A 15,793-nucleotide genomic window follows, 5' to 3' on the forward strand; every position below is an offset into this window, starting at 1 on the left:
TCCGTCCAGCAGCCCAGCCACACCCCTGTTTTGTACTATCCTCTTGTTCTTCACTCATTGTGAGTAGTGAAAGCTCGTCCCCACAAAGGTGGTATGTTCATAAGTGTGGGGGGCGTGTATTCCAAGGGGAGGTTTCCTGACCCATGTGTGGTCCAAATGTGGCACTGCCACTCACTGGGGAGTGTAGTTTGCAGGTTGTCACCAGTAGGTTCCTCTTCACCGAGGGCCATTACAAGTTCACTCTACCATTACCATGGTCTAGGGGAGGCAGTCCAGTGGCAGTCCAGTGGCAAGTGTTTGTGCACTGCTGGTGGTCGCTGATATTCCACTGGTGTACAGGGCGCGGATGCCCAGGAGGGTCAGCCTGTATCCCTGTAAGATCATGTCGGAGCGTGTAGGGGGCCACCCAATGGAGCATGGGTTTTGTCTGGCTTGCAAGGTGTTCCACTGTCCTTATGGGTATGGCAGGACTGCTGGTTACTATAAGCTGGGAGGTGTTGCTGCCTTTAATGTTAATGTGTGGTGGCCAAACCGTGCCTGAGGCTGGATCGGGCTGCACCTCTCATGCACTGTTACCACTATATATGAGGCCTCCTCGGGAAACAGTGCTTTGTATGCCGTAGGGTACTCCTATATTGCTATTTGTGCAGTTATGTTGATCGCAGCCGGACAGAGGTGGTCCAAGGAGGCGGGCTGTATGGGACCGTTCATTCTCAGAGTCGGAGGGAGGGCGGATCTACTCTAGGATTTCGCGTCTCGGGGAGCAGACATCGCGGGGGCGGATGCAGCAATCAGCAGTCCAGGAGATGCACCCCCCCTGGTCACCCCAGCGACACATGATGCGCTCAGCGCTTCCTGACCTGTACATCCGGGGGTATGCTTCACTCCTTGTTGTTCCAGACCATGAGAGCTATCGTCTGGGAGTGCGTCGGTCGCCACCGTGTGAAGTTGTCCTGAAGTGTCTTCGGTTGCGGGGGAGGTGCCCCGCTATGACTCTGATGGAACGCACACCGGTAACAGGATCCTTTAGCTGACATCACCGGTGGGGAGTTGTCCCTCCTCCGCGGGCTCGCCAGAGCACATGCCTGTGGTGCCCCTTGCCAGAGCTTTCGCCAGCTCCCCCTTTCTCCCCAATGTAGTATCATGCTGCGTTCGGAGTATTCAGGATTGCGGGCGGGTTCCCTTACTGAAGCCAGGCCATTCCGACATTACCCCTGTCCAACGTCGGGCTGCTGCATCCGGCTCTTACGGAGCACCAGCCAGGTTGTCTGTCTTTTCAATGCGAGGAGCTGCAAGCGGCCATCTTGAGGCGGTGTATCTCGCTCAGCATACGCAGCGCTCAACACGGCACAGCTCTGGCGGGGAACCGTTTCCTCTGTTCCAAGTTCCCTGGATCTATCACCATGATCTCTGCCCTTCGTGGGTGTATTCTTACAGTATTTCCCTTCGCCGAAACAAGATATTAAGCAGGATAATGACAGCAGTCTTGGGAGCCTGCAAAGACTCAAGTCTTCCTCGCTTGCATGCTAGCCACGCCCCCCCGGTGTTAGTGGTCATTAGTGCTGGTGCTAATTGGTCCTGTTTTAAAGGAGTTAGTTATTTTGAAACCTTCATGTATTTGTGATGAGTTCTGTGTGAAGACTCATAAGGACTTTTGGACGATAGAGTGGTTGCTCACACTGCAGAGACTGAGGTGCTCTGTACTGTGGGTGACGTTGTGCCTAGATGTGGCAGCTCTAGGGTTTGGTCGTGGCAGGCCCTTACAGAAGGAGCAAGGTTTTGTATAGTTGGTTGGAAGTGTTAGTAAAGTCTATTTGCTCTGTGGGAGCAGTCTGCGCTCGGGGTTGACTGCCCTTAGGTCCTGGAGGTTGGGGGGGCAGACCAGGACATAAGGAGTTATAGTTCCTCAGTATTGTTGTTAATCATCCTGATGTACATGTGGAGAGTCTGTTTGTTTTCTTCTTTTTGAGGAAGGAGATGTGTAGTGGCCTAGCACCTGACTGGATGAGCTGTGTGTGTGTGTGTTAGTGGAGTGGAGCTTGGAATGTGGTGTGGGGTCTGGAACCTAGGTGCCACCTGGGTTTGAGGGATGACGGTTAGTGTGAAAGAGATAAATAGCCAAAGGGAGTAGAAGCTTGTTGCCTGCTCTCCTTACTTCCCTTCCTCCCTGTATCTGGAACAATAAAGCAAGCTTACCTTGTATATATATCTGGCTCTGGAGTGGTTCCAGCTTAATGCCTGATGATTCATGCCACCCCAAGATACTACAGTAACAAGATGGGTAGGATCCTAGCAGGACAACTAGGCCTTGAACTGCTGTGGGTACAGGAGTTCAAGACCTATGTACAGTCTGCTTACCATAAGGAACCTTGAGGTTGATTGTGTAGAGAAGCATCATAAACAATGTACATATGGTCACCTTGTGGAGCATCTTGGAGGTAGTGCGTATCATATCAATATGGGACTGTAAATCCTGAACCGAGGATTAAAAGGAAATGTTGGATGACTCTTGGTTCAGTAAACGCCACAGACTTTAGAATTTCAAGACGTGCCATAGCTTTAGGAACTTCTTGCGCTGCCAAAGCCAACCCTTTGGGTTTACTTCTCGATCTGCCCTTGTTCATACCTAGGTTTATGTTAAAGTCCTCGGCCCAGATAATTTAAGTGTAAACACATTTTTTAACCATTGATCAGTTAGCCTAGAGAAGAACTGAAGGTCGTCAATGTTGGGGAGTAGATGTTTAGCAATGTCATTTTCAATCAGTGGCAATGTTCCACTGAAAATAACATAAAGGCCCTCCGAGTCCACCTCATTAGAATCTACTCTAAATGGGAGTGACAAAGGATTAAGTACCCCACATGAGTTGGATGAGTAGGAGGTATAGAACCTGGAGGTCACCCACGTCTTTGCAAAGTGGATGGCTCATGCCCCTGTAAAATGTGATTCTTGAATTAGGATTACCTTGGCACCTTGGCTATCTCAGTAGGTCTGTACCTTCTGAGCCTTGATCACATTATTGAGACCCCAAACATTCAAACTAACTATGATGCAATGTTCACCCCTATCAACCTGCTACTTATTACTGCTATTGGTATACTGTACATTTGGAGCACAATCAACTATGTGAGGTTGCCTCGCTAAAGATAATGAACACAACACGCTGAGATAATTTATCACATTTGAAAACAAAAACAGTAACCTCGAGAAAAAAAAACTTCCAATGCCCACATTCATTGCCCAGCCACAACTAGCAGTGCTCAAACCAACCCATCCACCAGCTTGTAGCTTCTTTTCAAGGTATTATTGAGCCTTTCCACAAGGCCATCTCTCTGAGGGTGGTATACCGAGGTACGCAAGGTTTTGATGTGTAGAATGTCCTTGCCCTCTTGCATAATTTTGGACTCAGGAAAGAAAGGGAAATAGGTGTTTTAAAATCTGGAAATCTTTGGGATATCGAAATGGCATAGTTAACAATTACAAGTACCAAATTGTTCCCCAACACAGAGGTTTCTAACGGGTGTACTATGTCCATGGCTATGTGGGAAAATGGCACCTCAATGATTGGTAGGGGTTGTAATGTGGCCTGGGGTATGGGAGTGACTGCGTTCTTTTGGCAGATCTCACAGGTCAGGACATAGCTCTTTACATCTTCAAATACTCCCAGCCAATAAAACTGCTGTACCACCTGGTTTTTGGTTTTCCCTATTCCCTGGTAGGCTGCGGTTAGATGGGAATGTGCCAGCTCCAACACTATCCTCCTGTGGCTTTGGGAAATGACCGATTGAGTCTGGGGAACAGTGGTCGAAGTGGGTGGGAGCGGTTGGGAGCAGAGCTCCTCTACTTCTTTTAATTACGTTTTACCGTTCCTATACTTCTATTTTAAAAAGAAACAGTTCCGGAATGGTTTCATTTTAAAATAAAAATGTAGGAAGAAGTTGAAGCTTGCACTTTCGGTGCAATGCACTGGACGTTCCCTTAAACAACAGGCACATGTGTTTTGGGGTTTGTATTGTGTGTGGGAGGGGACGTGATGATGGGGTTTGTGGGGAGTGGGTGCAGGCCAGTAGGGAACGTAGTTCCACTACTTCTTTTCGTACACTTCAACCACTGCTGGGGAAGGATGTCTCCCCATGTGTTCCCTCCAGAAAGCAACCCCTTTTTAATGAAGAAGGGCCCGGCTTGACTTTGCCCGTGTTCTTCTGACGTTACCCTCCCAAAGGCCTCGTTAAGGGTTGGATCATTACTGTGGCCAAAGGCAAGCTTGGGTAGCGGGTTGATGTTGTCGGCTTCTACTATGGTTTTATTGTTCCAAGGGAGGTCAGCTTCCCCAAATCCTAACCCCTTTACTGTTCCCATTAGTGCTTCTGCCTCTTCGGGAACCCGGATGAGGGCCTGTTCAAGGATCCCTGGGCTATGGCATCCCCATCCTTGACCATGTATTGTATTGTTTATTTATTTGTAGAGCGCACCGTGCCGTTAGGCAACTGGGCGCTTGCGAGAATCTTAGGTCACAGTTACAGAAAAATCTTACATTTCTTGTGATAGGAAGTCTTAGGTTACATTTACTTAAATATATTACATTTCTTATATTACAGTTTCATAGAAATCTTACATTTACATACAGGGAATCAATTACAATTGAGCTTCTGTTAGTCTTAACAGGGAGGAGCATCTATAGACAGCGTTTAGCAGTGGAGACTGGTCATTCATGGGGTGTGGCATCAGCGGCCGTTGGAGAGTAGCCAGAGTTTAGCATTAGTTTTGAATATGTGAAAGGAGGAAGTGGCTCTTAGAGAGTCTGGGATAGAGTTCCAAAGTTGAGCTGCCATTACTGGGAAGTTTGAGCCTCCAGTTCTTTTGCGATTGAAGTTTGGGATTCTGACACTGTTAGTTTGGGCTTTTCTGATGGGGTTTTCAGATGTATGCTTGGTGAATTTCTCTGTGAGGTATGCAGGTGCTTTATTGTTGAGACAGTTGTGTGTAATGTTCAGCGTTTTGAGTTTTGAGTTTGATGCGGTCATTGATGGGCAACCAGTTGGCGGCTCTTCTTTGGTCACAAATGTGTTGTCCTTTAGGAATGCCTAGTGCTGTTCTAAGGGCATTGTTTTGCAAGATTTGTAGTTTCTTGGTGTTGTGTTTACTGGTGCCTAGATAAAGTGCGTTGCAGTAGTCTAGTTTCAAAAGGATAAGGGGTTGAGCAATGGTGATGCAACTATCCGTGGTGAGAAATGGTTTACATGCATTAATACGTTTACAGGTGTAGCTGGTTGCTGACGCAGTGGCATTTACTTGCTTGTCTAAGTTAAGAGCTGAGTCTAAGTAGAATCCGAAGGTTTTTACTTCCTTGGCCACCTTAATTGTGATACCGTCAATAGTGATGGATTTGTACATGTGGGAAAGTTTGCTTAGTTTATTAGGGGAACCAATGATTAATAGCTTGGTTTTATCGTCGTTAAGACATAGGCCGTGAGTGGCCATCCATGTTTGAACGATTTGATATATTTTGTTAATGAGGATAGTGTCTTTGTCTTAGTCTCCTTGGATTGGGATGAGGATGAGGATCTGGGTGTCATCCGCATAATTAGTATATGAGACACCCAGTTTGTCCAAGATATCGAAGAGTGGCTTTGTAAAAATATTATACAAAGTCGGAGACCCCTGAGGAACACCACATGTGATGGGCACTGGGTCATCAGCTGAGGTGGGTGAGAATACTCTTATGGTTCTGTTGATCAAGAAGGAGTTGATCCAGGCCGTGTCCTTGGTGGAGAAGTTGGCAGCCGATTTGAGATGGTTACATAGAACTTTGTGATCTACCAAGTCAAATGCGGCTGATAGATCTAGGAGTAGAAGAATAGAGGAGTCACCTCTATCTTTGCGCTCAACCGTCTCGGTTCCGTGTTTCAGTCTGAATCCAGATTGTCTTGTGCCCAGTAGGTTATTAATCTCCAGGTACACTTGAATCTGTAGGTAGGCAGCTTTATCTAAGATTTTAAGGAGGAAAGGAACTGAAGTTATGGGCCTGTAGTTCGTTGGGACATTAGGGTCTAGGTTGGCTTTTTTTAAGAGGGGTAGAATCCAAGCATCTTTAAGGTTGGTAGGCACACAGCATGATTGAAAGGATGAATTGATAAAGGAAACGATGAAAGGGGCTAGTTCTTGTCCAGCTTCTTTGATAATAGGCGCTGGACAAGTGTCGCCAAGGCAACGTGAAGGTTTAAGGGAAGTTGTGATGTTCTTAGCTTCTGCGATGGAGATAGCTCTAAAGTTAAAGTGGTTAAGTGGTTTAGTTTGTGTAGTGGCAAGTTCTTGTAGGATGGCTTCTTGAGTGGAGAGTGCAATGTTGTGGAGGGAGGATCGTTTGGCTGATATTTTGTCTTGTAGCATGGTGATTTTATTACATATGGTGTTTTCAATGTTGGTGCACCAGTCTTTATCTTTAGTACATGAGTCTACAGGTGCAATGGGTGATTCTAATTCTCTAAGAATGGAAAAGATTTCCCTGGTGTTAGTTTGCTTTTTTGATTCTGTCGTTACAGGTCTCTTTTTTTGCCTGAATGATTTGTTTCTTGTAGCTATTAGTGAGGGCAGTAAGGGGATTCTTGTTCTGCGGAGAGGGTTTTTTTCCCAGCAGGTTTCTGCTTGTCTTTTTTCTTTGCGTAGGGCTTTTAGGCTAGGGGTGAACCAGGTGTTGAGATGGGCAGGAGGTTTAGTTTTGGTAAGTTTCAGCGGCGCAATGGCGTCAATAGCTGTGTTACTGGTGGTGTTGTACAGGTCCACAAGATCATTCGGGTTAGTAATCAAGTTGGAGTGATTAGTGATGGGCTGAATCAGGGGATGAGGTTGTTGACTGTAATATTTGTTTTACAACGGGTGGGGGCTGGAGGTACCAGTGGTAAGGTTGTTTTAGATTGGGGTAGGTCTGAGATGGTTAACGAGATCAGGTAATGGTCAGTCCAAATGCACGGTTCGATTACCGTTATAAGGGTAACGCAGTTGATATTTGCTACCCAGTCCAATGAATGTGTCAAGTCTGGTTCAGGTACATGCTAGATTGCACACAGTTTTAGGGCCTCATCACGAGTTTGGCGGTAACCCTTAAATCCGGCGGTCGCGCTATTACCGCCGGATTTAAGGGTCTGCCAAATCAGGGCTTCGCAGATTTCTCCCCAGCTCTGAGCTGGGGGGAAATTCACCGAAAATTCGCACTATTACCGCCGGCGGGAAATCCGCTGGTGATAAGAGCGCGAAAATTCCCCATTGAGCCCAACGGGGAATGGGGCATTCCCGAATGGGCTCAGTGGGGAATGGGGAATTCCATTTCCGCCAAACCCGTGATTTGGCGGTAGGGCTAATACCGCCGGTGGTAATAGCGCTGGCGTTACCGCCCAACTCGTGATGAGGCCCTTAGTCTGGATTACTATCACTATTTTCATACTGGTTTGCTTATCCTGGATTGGTAATAATTTACAGTTCATTCAAGGTAATGGTAGAAGGTTGGTTTGGCCTTAACTTTTACTTTTTACAGAAGGAAGGTTCACCAATCCATCATGGTGGCGATGGTGCTGAGAGCTGATTGGTGAAAGATGCTCCTCAAGTCCTCACAGGCATTCTAATCTGCCTTTCATTGCCCAAGTTCAAGGAGGAAGGTCATGTGCGGGAGAAGCTCCAGGTTAGACAATTAAACAGGAACCTCAGAGAAACTTAGACATGAAAGGAGAAGTCAAACCTTTGTGAGACAAGAAAACTGGAAAGCTTGGTGGGAGCAGAGTGCTTTGTATTCCATCAGAAAAGACAAGCTTGAAGAATTTGCTTTTGTGAAGAAACTGTTTATTTTGTTTGAAAGTTGACTTTTAACCATATTAGGTATTTAGTTAGGTACTTAGCTTACTTAAGATTGAACTTGTGTACTCTCCTCAGGGAGAATAGTCTGCTCTGTTGGCTCTGTTCATTTACCATCTAAGGTTCAGTTTAACTCAGCGCGCATGTGCAGGCTTTCAGAATTGAGGAAAGGCTATCAGTTTAATTCAGCAGACACGTGAAACTGGCTAACCTTCATAACAGTTTTTTCAAGATTTTCAGTGTTGCGCAGTCATTGCAGAGTATCATCTCTGAAACCCTTCTGCGCAGTGAGGTGTCTGTCTAGGAGTAGCATCTCCTTCACAGCAAATCCAACTCGGCTCCTGGACCAGATTAGCGTTCCATCAGCGTGTCTACGCTCAGGGAACAGTGTTTCCAGTTTATGAATACTTTAAAAGATTTCATTCTGCAAGAGCAGAACAAGACTATTTCTGCACTATCCTTCAGGAACGAGCAAAATAAAACAGAGTATGGCAGAAAGCAGTAACACATGAATGGTTTTCTGTATTTAATGTGTATTTGGGAGTTTTAACTAAGGAAACCGTGTTGACAGAAAAGTTACGTATCCAGGAAGTGAAGGCCATAAAATTGCTTTTCATTTACAAGTGACAATTTAAGAAAACATTTAAACCAGGTTACTCAGAGGGACTCAAATATTGGTACTTTAAAGGCTGTTAGGAGTGCTTTCTGTCACTCAAGGGCTGAATATTCTTCCCAGCTATCAGAGAAAGGACACAGGTACTGGTTTGGATTTGGGGATTATAGAGGGAGGTTGAGAGTTTGGTACTGGTTTGGATTTGGGGATTATATAGGGAGGGTGGGAGTTTTAAGTCAATGTGAACGTGTTTTTGTTTTCTCATCCTCTGCAGATAACCATCTTGCCAGAAGTCTGGAATCTGTTGTTTATTATTTTCTTCACTTCCCGTTTCCCCTGGAGATGGTTGGATTTTAGCTGTGTTAACATTTTGTTTTTTCCCATTCGTTTTAGGGGTCTGTGGGGTTCAGCAGCTCCCGCATACTGGAAATTCAGAATCGGACACCATGTGGGGGTTGGGCCTGTGGTTATGGAGGATTATCTTAACCCCTTCCTGATCCAGGGCATATCGCCAAGCAAGTCCTGACATTGTGGCCAATCATACATTAAGTTCCAGGTGCAGAGGAAATGCAAGACCCATAGCTATTAAATGACTTTCATTATGAGGTATGCAAACTTCCTCTTTGCTATATAAATCAAGCCTGATAGACTGTGGAGTTGCCAGTGTGGGAGCCTTGGCTGTTTTCTACGGACAATTTTGTGACGAGCATGAGACCCAAATATCAATCAGCTGGTCTACATCCCACTCCGACACCATATATGACGATCCAGAAGAAGGAATCAGACTCGAGGTTAACATTTGAAGGGTCTTTATTGTAACTAAAAATGAAAATTCATGTCGGTCCCTATTGCTAAGAGGGATTTCCCTGCTTAGAAACTAAATTATGGGTGCTCGTCAATTTTCAAAACCAAAAGTAGTCCTCAGTCCAAATCCTATTCTCGATCTGGCCCTCCGATTTAAAAAAACAACATAAAAATTTGGCAGACCCATAACCTCCCAGCTCTTGCTTCGTCTGGCCAATGTTAGTTGGATCTCTCCAAATACTGGTCGTAGGACAATTGTTTGTTCTGGACAGTTCACAAAAGAAAGGTTTTCAGGTCTCTTTTTAAATTCCTTAGGAAAAATTGTAAGTCTTTACACAAATGTCTCAAATTCTTCAACGGGAGGGATTATTCCTTTAGTCTGTTTCCACCAACTTGGATGTTTTCTTTCCCCTAGTGTGATGTCTTGTAAAGACTGATTGAACCCTGCCGATTAACTTATTGTCAGAGGTTGAACAAGGTCCCTTATCTCTCTAGGCCTCTCCAGGCCCCTCTTGTTCTCTGGATTGCTTAATCTTTGCAGTGATTTTCTTATTTCTCTCTCCTTGTTTAGTACAATTTTCCTCTCTCTACCATGGGCAACTCTGGCACCTTCTCTGCCTTCGGGTCTGCTCCAGTGGGGTGGAGTCTTTGTGTCGTAAATCTCCCCCCGTCTCACCTGTGATCGGGATATCCCTTGTTCGGCCGCAGGACTCTTCCTGTGGATGGTTCAGGTCTTGAATAGGCTCGCCCGAGCCTCGTCAGGTTGCAGGACGCGTTCATAGTTCCGGGAAGTTCGTGGTTCCAGGGTATCCAGGATAGCGATGAACGGGTAAGAAGGGGGGGAATTCAGGAACAGGATAAAAGGCAAGGAAGGAAGTAAGAGGATCAAAGGAAACCAATGTAGAGAGTAAACACACGTCGGGTCACTACCGAAGATAGCGTTGAGACGCGCGGACCCGCAGGGGCGTGACCAATTTATAGTACGTGCCACGACGTGAACGCTAGTGCGTAACACGGAGCTTGGTACGGCCATGTTGGGAGGAACAAGGAGTACAAGCCCTTCGTGACAATGACCATGAGGTTCAGAAGGGGCAATTTCGCCGGGTCATGACAGCATGCCCCCTCCGAAGACTGGTTCCTCCAGGCTTGCCAGGGTGAATAAGATGGAATCTTCTGAGCAAACGAGGGGTCTTTAAATTAGAAACTGGTTCCCATGTTCTCTCGCTAGGGGGGTAGCCTTTCCACTCGACCAGATATTGTAGTCAACCCCTCCTATACCTGGAATCACATATCCTGGACACCTCATATTCCAACTGGTCGTCCACAACAGGTGTGGGTTTGAAGGGTTTTCGAGTAGAACTAACGTAGGGTTTCAACAGGGAAGTATGGAAGAGTCGATGTATCTTCTTCCAGGAATCCGGGAGCTTAAGTCGGAAGGAGACAGGATTGATGATCTCCTTTATAGAAAATGGACCATAATAGCGAGGAGCTAATTTGTTTGGTCGTAGATGTCGAGGTAACAGTTTCGAGGCTAGCCAGACTTGATCGCCAACTGAATAGGAAGGTGATGGTCTTCTCTTAGAGTCCGCATATCTTTTGGTTCGAGTCTGGGCCTGTTCTAACTGATCCTTGGCCTCTCTTTGTAAGTCGATCAGCGTCTGAATCCAAGAGTCAAGGGTAGGTACCGGAGTAGATTCAGGAAGAACTGATGGTAAAACAGACGGGTGATAACCTTGACTGCAATAGAAAGGGCTGATCTTGAGAGCTGAATGATCTGAGTTATTGTAGGAGAATTCGGCTAAAGGTATAAGGAGAGACCAATCGTCTTGAACCTTGGTTGCAAAACAACGAAGATATTGTTCCAGGGTTTGATTTACTCGTTCCGTTGCCCATTGGTTTGTGGATGATAGCCTGAAGAAAGGGCACGTTGGATTCCTAGAACACGACAGAGATGTTTCCAGAATTGTGAAATATACTGAGGTCCCCGATCCAAAATAATCTTGGAAGGAAGGCCATGAAGACAAAAAATATGTTCCAGGAAAATTCCGGCAAGTTCTGAGGAAGATGGTAGTTTATACAATGGTGTAAAATGAGCTAGATGAGTGAACAAGTCATACCATGATGGTTGTATATCCTCGGGAAGGTGGTACTTCAACAATGAAGCTAGTGGCAATAACTTCCCAGGGTCTGGTTGGCAACGTAGGTTGTAGAAGCAGACCCGCCGGCCTCTGATTATCGTATTTGTTCTGACTACAAATAGCACAGGTCTTGATGTATTGAACTACACTGGACTTCATCCCTGGCCACCAGAGCTGTCTTTGTATAAGACGGAAGGTGTTGGTTACTCCTCGATGGCCGGAGTCAAGAGTATCATGGCATAGATTCATTCCCTTCTGTTGAAGTTCTTTTGTCGGAATGAACACTGAATTGTTCTTGAATAAATATCCTTCCTTGATTGTTAGACGCCAGGGATTTTTCTTCGATATGTCGTTCCAGAGTTCAGATAATTGAGTCTGTACTCTGATTTCTTCCAGGAGATTGATCGCTTGAGCTACAAAGATTGTGGGTGGAAACATTTTAGGATAGATCTTATCCTCCAAGGGAACGTAGCTGGGACGCCGAGAAAGGGTATCAGCAATCAAGTTTTGCGATCCAGGAACATGTGAAATTTGAAATTGATATTGAGCAAAGAAGTAGGCCCATCGAGCTTGTCTACTGTTCCTGCACTGCATGGATTGTAGGACCTGAAGATTTCGATGATCAGTACGGACTTGAACTGGATATTTAGCACCCAGGAGTAGATGTCTCCATTCAGTGAAGGCATGACGAATAGCCAATAACTCCTTCTCCAGAAATGAGTAGTGAGTCTCGCTGGTGGTCAGGGTCCGTGAGAGATAAGCAATGGGATGTTCCAACTTATCATCGGATTCTTGTTTTAAAACTGCTCCTATGGCGTAATTGGAGGCATCAGTTTCCACTAGAAAAGGACGATTTATGTCAGGTTGGGCCAGGATGGGGGTCTGAGTGAATTCTTCTTTCAAGCGTTGGAATGCCTTGTCTTGTGGTATGGACCAGTTAAATGGAACGTCTTTCTTCAGGAGGTTAACAATGGGTTTAACAATCTCTGAAAAGGTGGGAATGAATTTCCGGTAGAAGTTGGCAAGCCCCAGGAAGGATTGTATTTGCTTAACAGATGTTGGGGTGGGCCAAGCCAGTATGGCCTTCACCTTTGAAGGGTCCATACTAATTCTTTCTGAACTAAGGACAAATCCCAGATAGTGAACTGATATAACATGAAACAAACATTTTTCTGGTTTGGCTAAGAGTTGATTTTCACTGAGACGTTGAAGTACTGCTTTTACATGTTCTTCATGTTTCAAGGAGTCCTTGGAGAAGATCAATATGTCATCCAAGTAGACGATAACATTGAGAAATAACATGTCAGAGAACACCCTATCCATAAAACGCTGGAAGACTGCGGGAGCATTAGTCAGAGCAAAGGGCATGACTAGGTATTCAAAGTGACCAAAGGGTGTTCTAAAGGCTGTTTTCCATTCGTCTCCTTCCCAGATACGGATCAAATGGTAAGCACTTCGGAGATCCAGTTTCGTGAATATCACTGCACCTCCCACAGCTTCAAGGATATCCGAGATCAGGGGTAGTGGGTATCTGTCTTTCAGGGTGTATTGATTTAGACCCCGATAGTCCAGGCAAGGTCTAAGCTCTTTGGTATCCTTTTTTGGAAAGAAGAACAATGAAGCACCAGCTGGTGATTTTGAAGGTCTTATGGTGCCGTTCTCAAGATTAGTGTCTAGGTATTCCCGGAGGGTTCTCGTTTTGGGTTCTGAAAGGATAAACATCCTGGCAAAGGGAATCACTGCTGAGGGTTCAGTATCTATGGCACAGTCTTCAGGTCTATGTGGAGGTAAGGATTGAACAATGGCAGTAGAGAATACATCAGCATACCCTTGATAGACCTCTGGAACTTGTACAATATTGGAAACCATGAGTGGTGTCTCTGGACACCTTGGTAGACTTATAGGAGCTGTGACTGAGGTATCCAGGTTTAAACAATGGTTCATACAGAACTCCGAGCCCAGGAATAAGGATCCGGCTGTCCAGTTAATATATGGATTGTGCCTTTGTAACCAGGGCATGCCCAGAACCAAGGGGTAATGGGCTGATTTCATAATGTGAAACACAATTCTTTCTTGATGATGATTTATGGAAAGATGGATCTCCCTTGTTTGCAGACTTATGGGTCCTGAGGAAAGAGGTCTTCCGTCAATTGCTTCCACTGGCTGTGAAAAACTTCTTGCTTCATATGGAATGTTATGACTTTTGACCCAATCTTGATCAATGAAGACTCCCATTGCTCCGCAATCCACCAAGGCCAGTATGGGGTAGACCTTGTCCTTGGATGGCGATAAAAAGGCCTGTAATATCACCAATTTGTTTTGTCCATGAGAGTTCAAGGATGGAATTGATGTGGAGCAAACATCGCTCTCCCGAAACCTTGCTCCATTTAGGATCGGGAGCTGGCGTTTCCCGAGCATCGGGGAGGAGCCAGAGGACACTCTTTAACTAGATGTTTATCTGAGGCGCAATACATGCATAAGCCTGTGTGAATCCTTCTTAACCTTTTCTGCGGGGAAATTGGTCCACGAAAGGCTCCAAGTTGCATGGGTTCAGAATCAGTGCTCGGATTCTTGGCAGATTCTGTCCTTGTAGTATTCTCTGGGGAGTTTCTTTGAATTGAGACTTTATTCTTCTTCTTTTCGGCCTTTCTTTCTTGGATTCTGAAGTCTATTTGCATAGACAAGTCCAGGAGGGCCTGGAATGAACTAGGACGTGCCACCCTGGCTAACTCGTCCTTGATCTCTTCATTTAGACCTCTGCGAAACAAGGTAAAACTGGCTTCCAGGGGCCAGTCCGCATCTTTGGCTAGCTGTTTGAATCTGGTAACATAGGTCAACATGTCTTGGGATCCTTGTTGGAAGTCAAGTAACTTCTCTTGAGCACCGTGGACCAGCTCTGGTCGTTCGAACATGGTCTTGAGTTCCGTGATGAACCCTTCATAATCATCCAGGAGAGCATCCCCTGAATTGAGTAAAGGAGTGGCCCATGTAAGGGCATTACCGGAAAGATGCGATATTATGAAGCCCACCTTAGCCCTAGGAGTTGAGAAATAGTAGGGCTTGAAGGTAAAATGTACCAAACAAGAATCCAGGAATCCACGTAAGGTCTCTGTTGAACCATCGTATTTATCAACCACTCCTCCCAATAATATGCTGTCCTTGTTTGCGGGGTCGCGTGACAAGACAAGCTGTCTTAGCGCCACAATCTCGGCTTTTAAATTCTGCATCTCTGTGGAAATTTCTTGCATTCTGCGCATCAGGTCCTGAATAGCATTCTCCATGGTAGAATCCGTATTGATCGTTTGGCGTCTCAAACTGTCGTAAATCTCCCCCCGTCTCACCTGTGATCGGGATCTCCCTTGTTCGGCTGCAGGACTCTTCCTGTGGATGGTTCGGGTCTTGAATAGCTCGCCCGAGCCTTGTCAGGTTGCAGGACGCGTTCAGAGTTCCGGGAAGTTCGTGGTTCCAGGGTATCCAGGATAGCGATGAACGGGTAAGAAGGGGGGGAAATCCAGGAACAGGATAAAAGGCAAGGAAGGAAGTAAGAGGATCAAAGGAAACCAATGTAGAGAGTAAACACACGTCGGGTCACTACCGAAGATAGCGTTGAGACGCGCGGACCCGCAAGGGCGTGACCAATTTATAGTACGTGCCACGACGGGAAAGCTAGTGCGTAGAGTTTTAGTGATTCTTGCACTGAGAGTGGAGGTTTGTTCCTCTGTTGTTCCCTGGTCTCTGCATCTGTTTGCAGGCTGCAGCCCCACCACGGGTGTGGCATGGTCGTGCCACCAGGTAAGACGGTCCTTCTCCCGCCTCCGTCTCGGCAATATCATCCTCCTTGGTGCCGGCCTTCCAAGTCTCTTTCCTCTCTTCATTTCTCCATGCTATCACTGGCTCCACCGTGTAGCACGGCTCTGCCCCTCCAGGATGTTCTTACATTAGAAGCGCATCTCTGCATAGGATTCTTCTTCCTCCTTTCAAGGTTCCTCATCTCTTTATTCTTACCGCCATACTTGAAAGAGGCATGTTGTTTTTCATCAGCTGCTGAGTTCAAGGGGATTCCAGCATTACCTTGAGCCAGAGATATGGAAGCAATGTCAATAGGCTTTATATGCCAAACAGAAGTAACATCAGTCTTTTCTTCTCCCACATATGCAGAGAGAGTATTCTTCATAGGGTGTTCCTCATAGGAATAGGTGTCTTTATCCCCTAGAGTGGAGTCACTCCCAGTGAGGTCCCGTTTTCCCAGACCCTTAGGAAGGGTCTTGCATAGCAGGCTCACCACCCTAGGCTCACAGAGGGTGGCTCCCCTAAGGGAGAAGGGACGAATTTCTGAGATTCGTTAAAGACCTCTCCCATTAAGCGAAAGGCTCCCCAGTCTATGGTAAGAGGGAA

The sequence above is a fragment of the Ambystoma mexicanum genome, chromosome 2q (genome assembly GCF_040938575.1).
Source record: "Ambystoma mexicanum isolate Mex_15411 chromosome 2q, UKY_AmexF1_1, whole genome shotgun sequence".
Lineage (NCBI taxonomy): Eukaryota > Metazoa > Chordata > Amphibia > Caudata > Ambystomatidae > Ambystoma > Ambystoma mexicanum.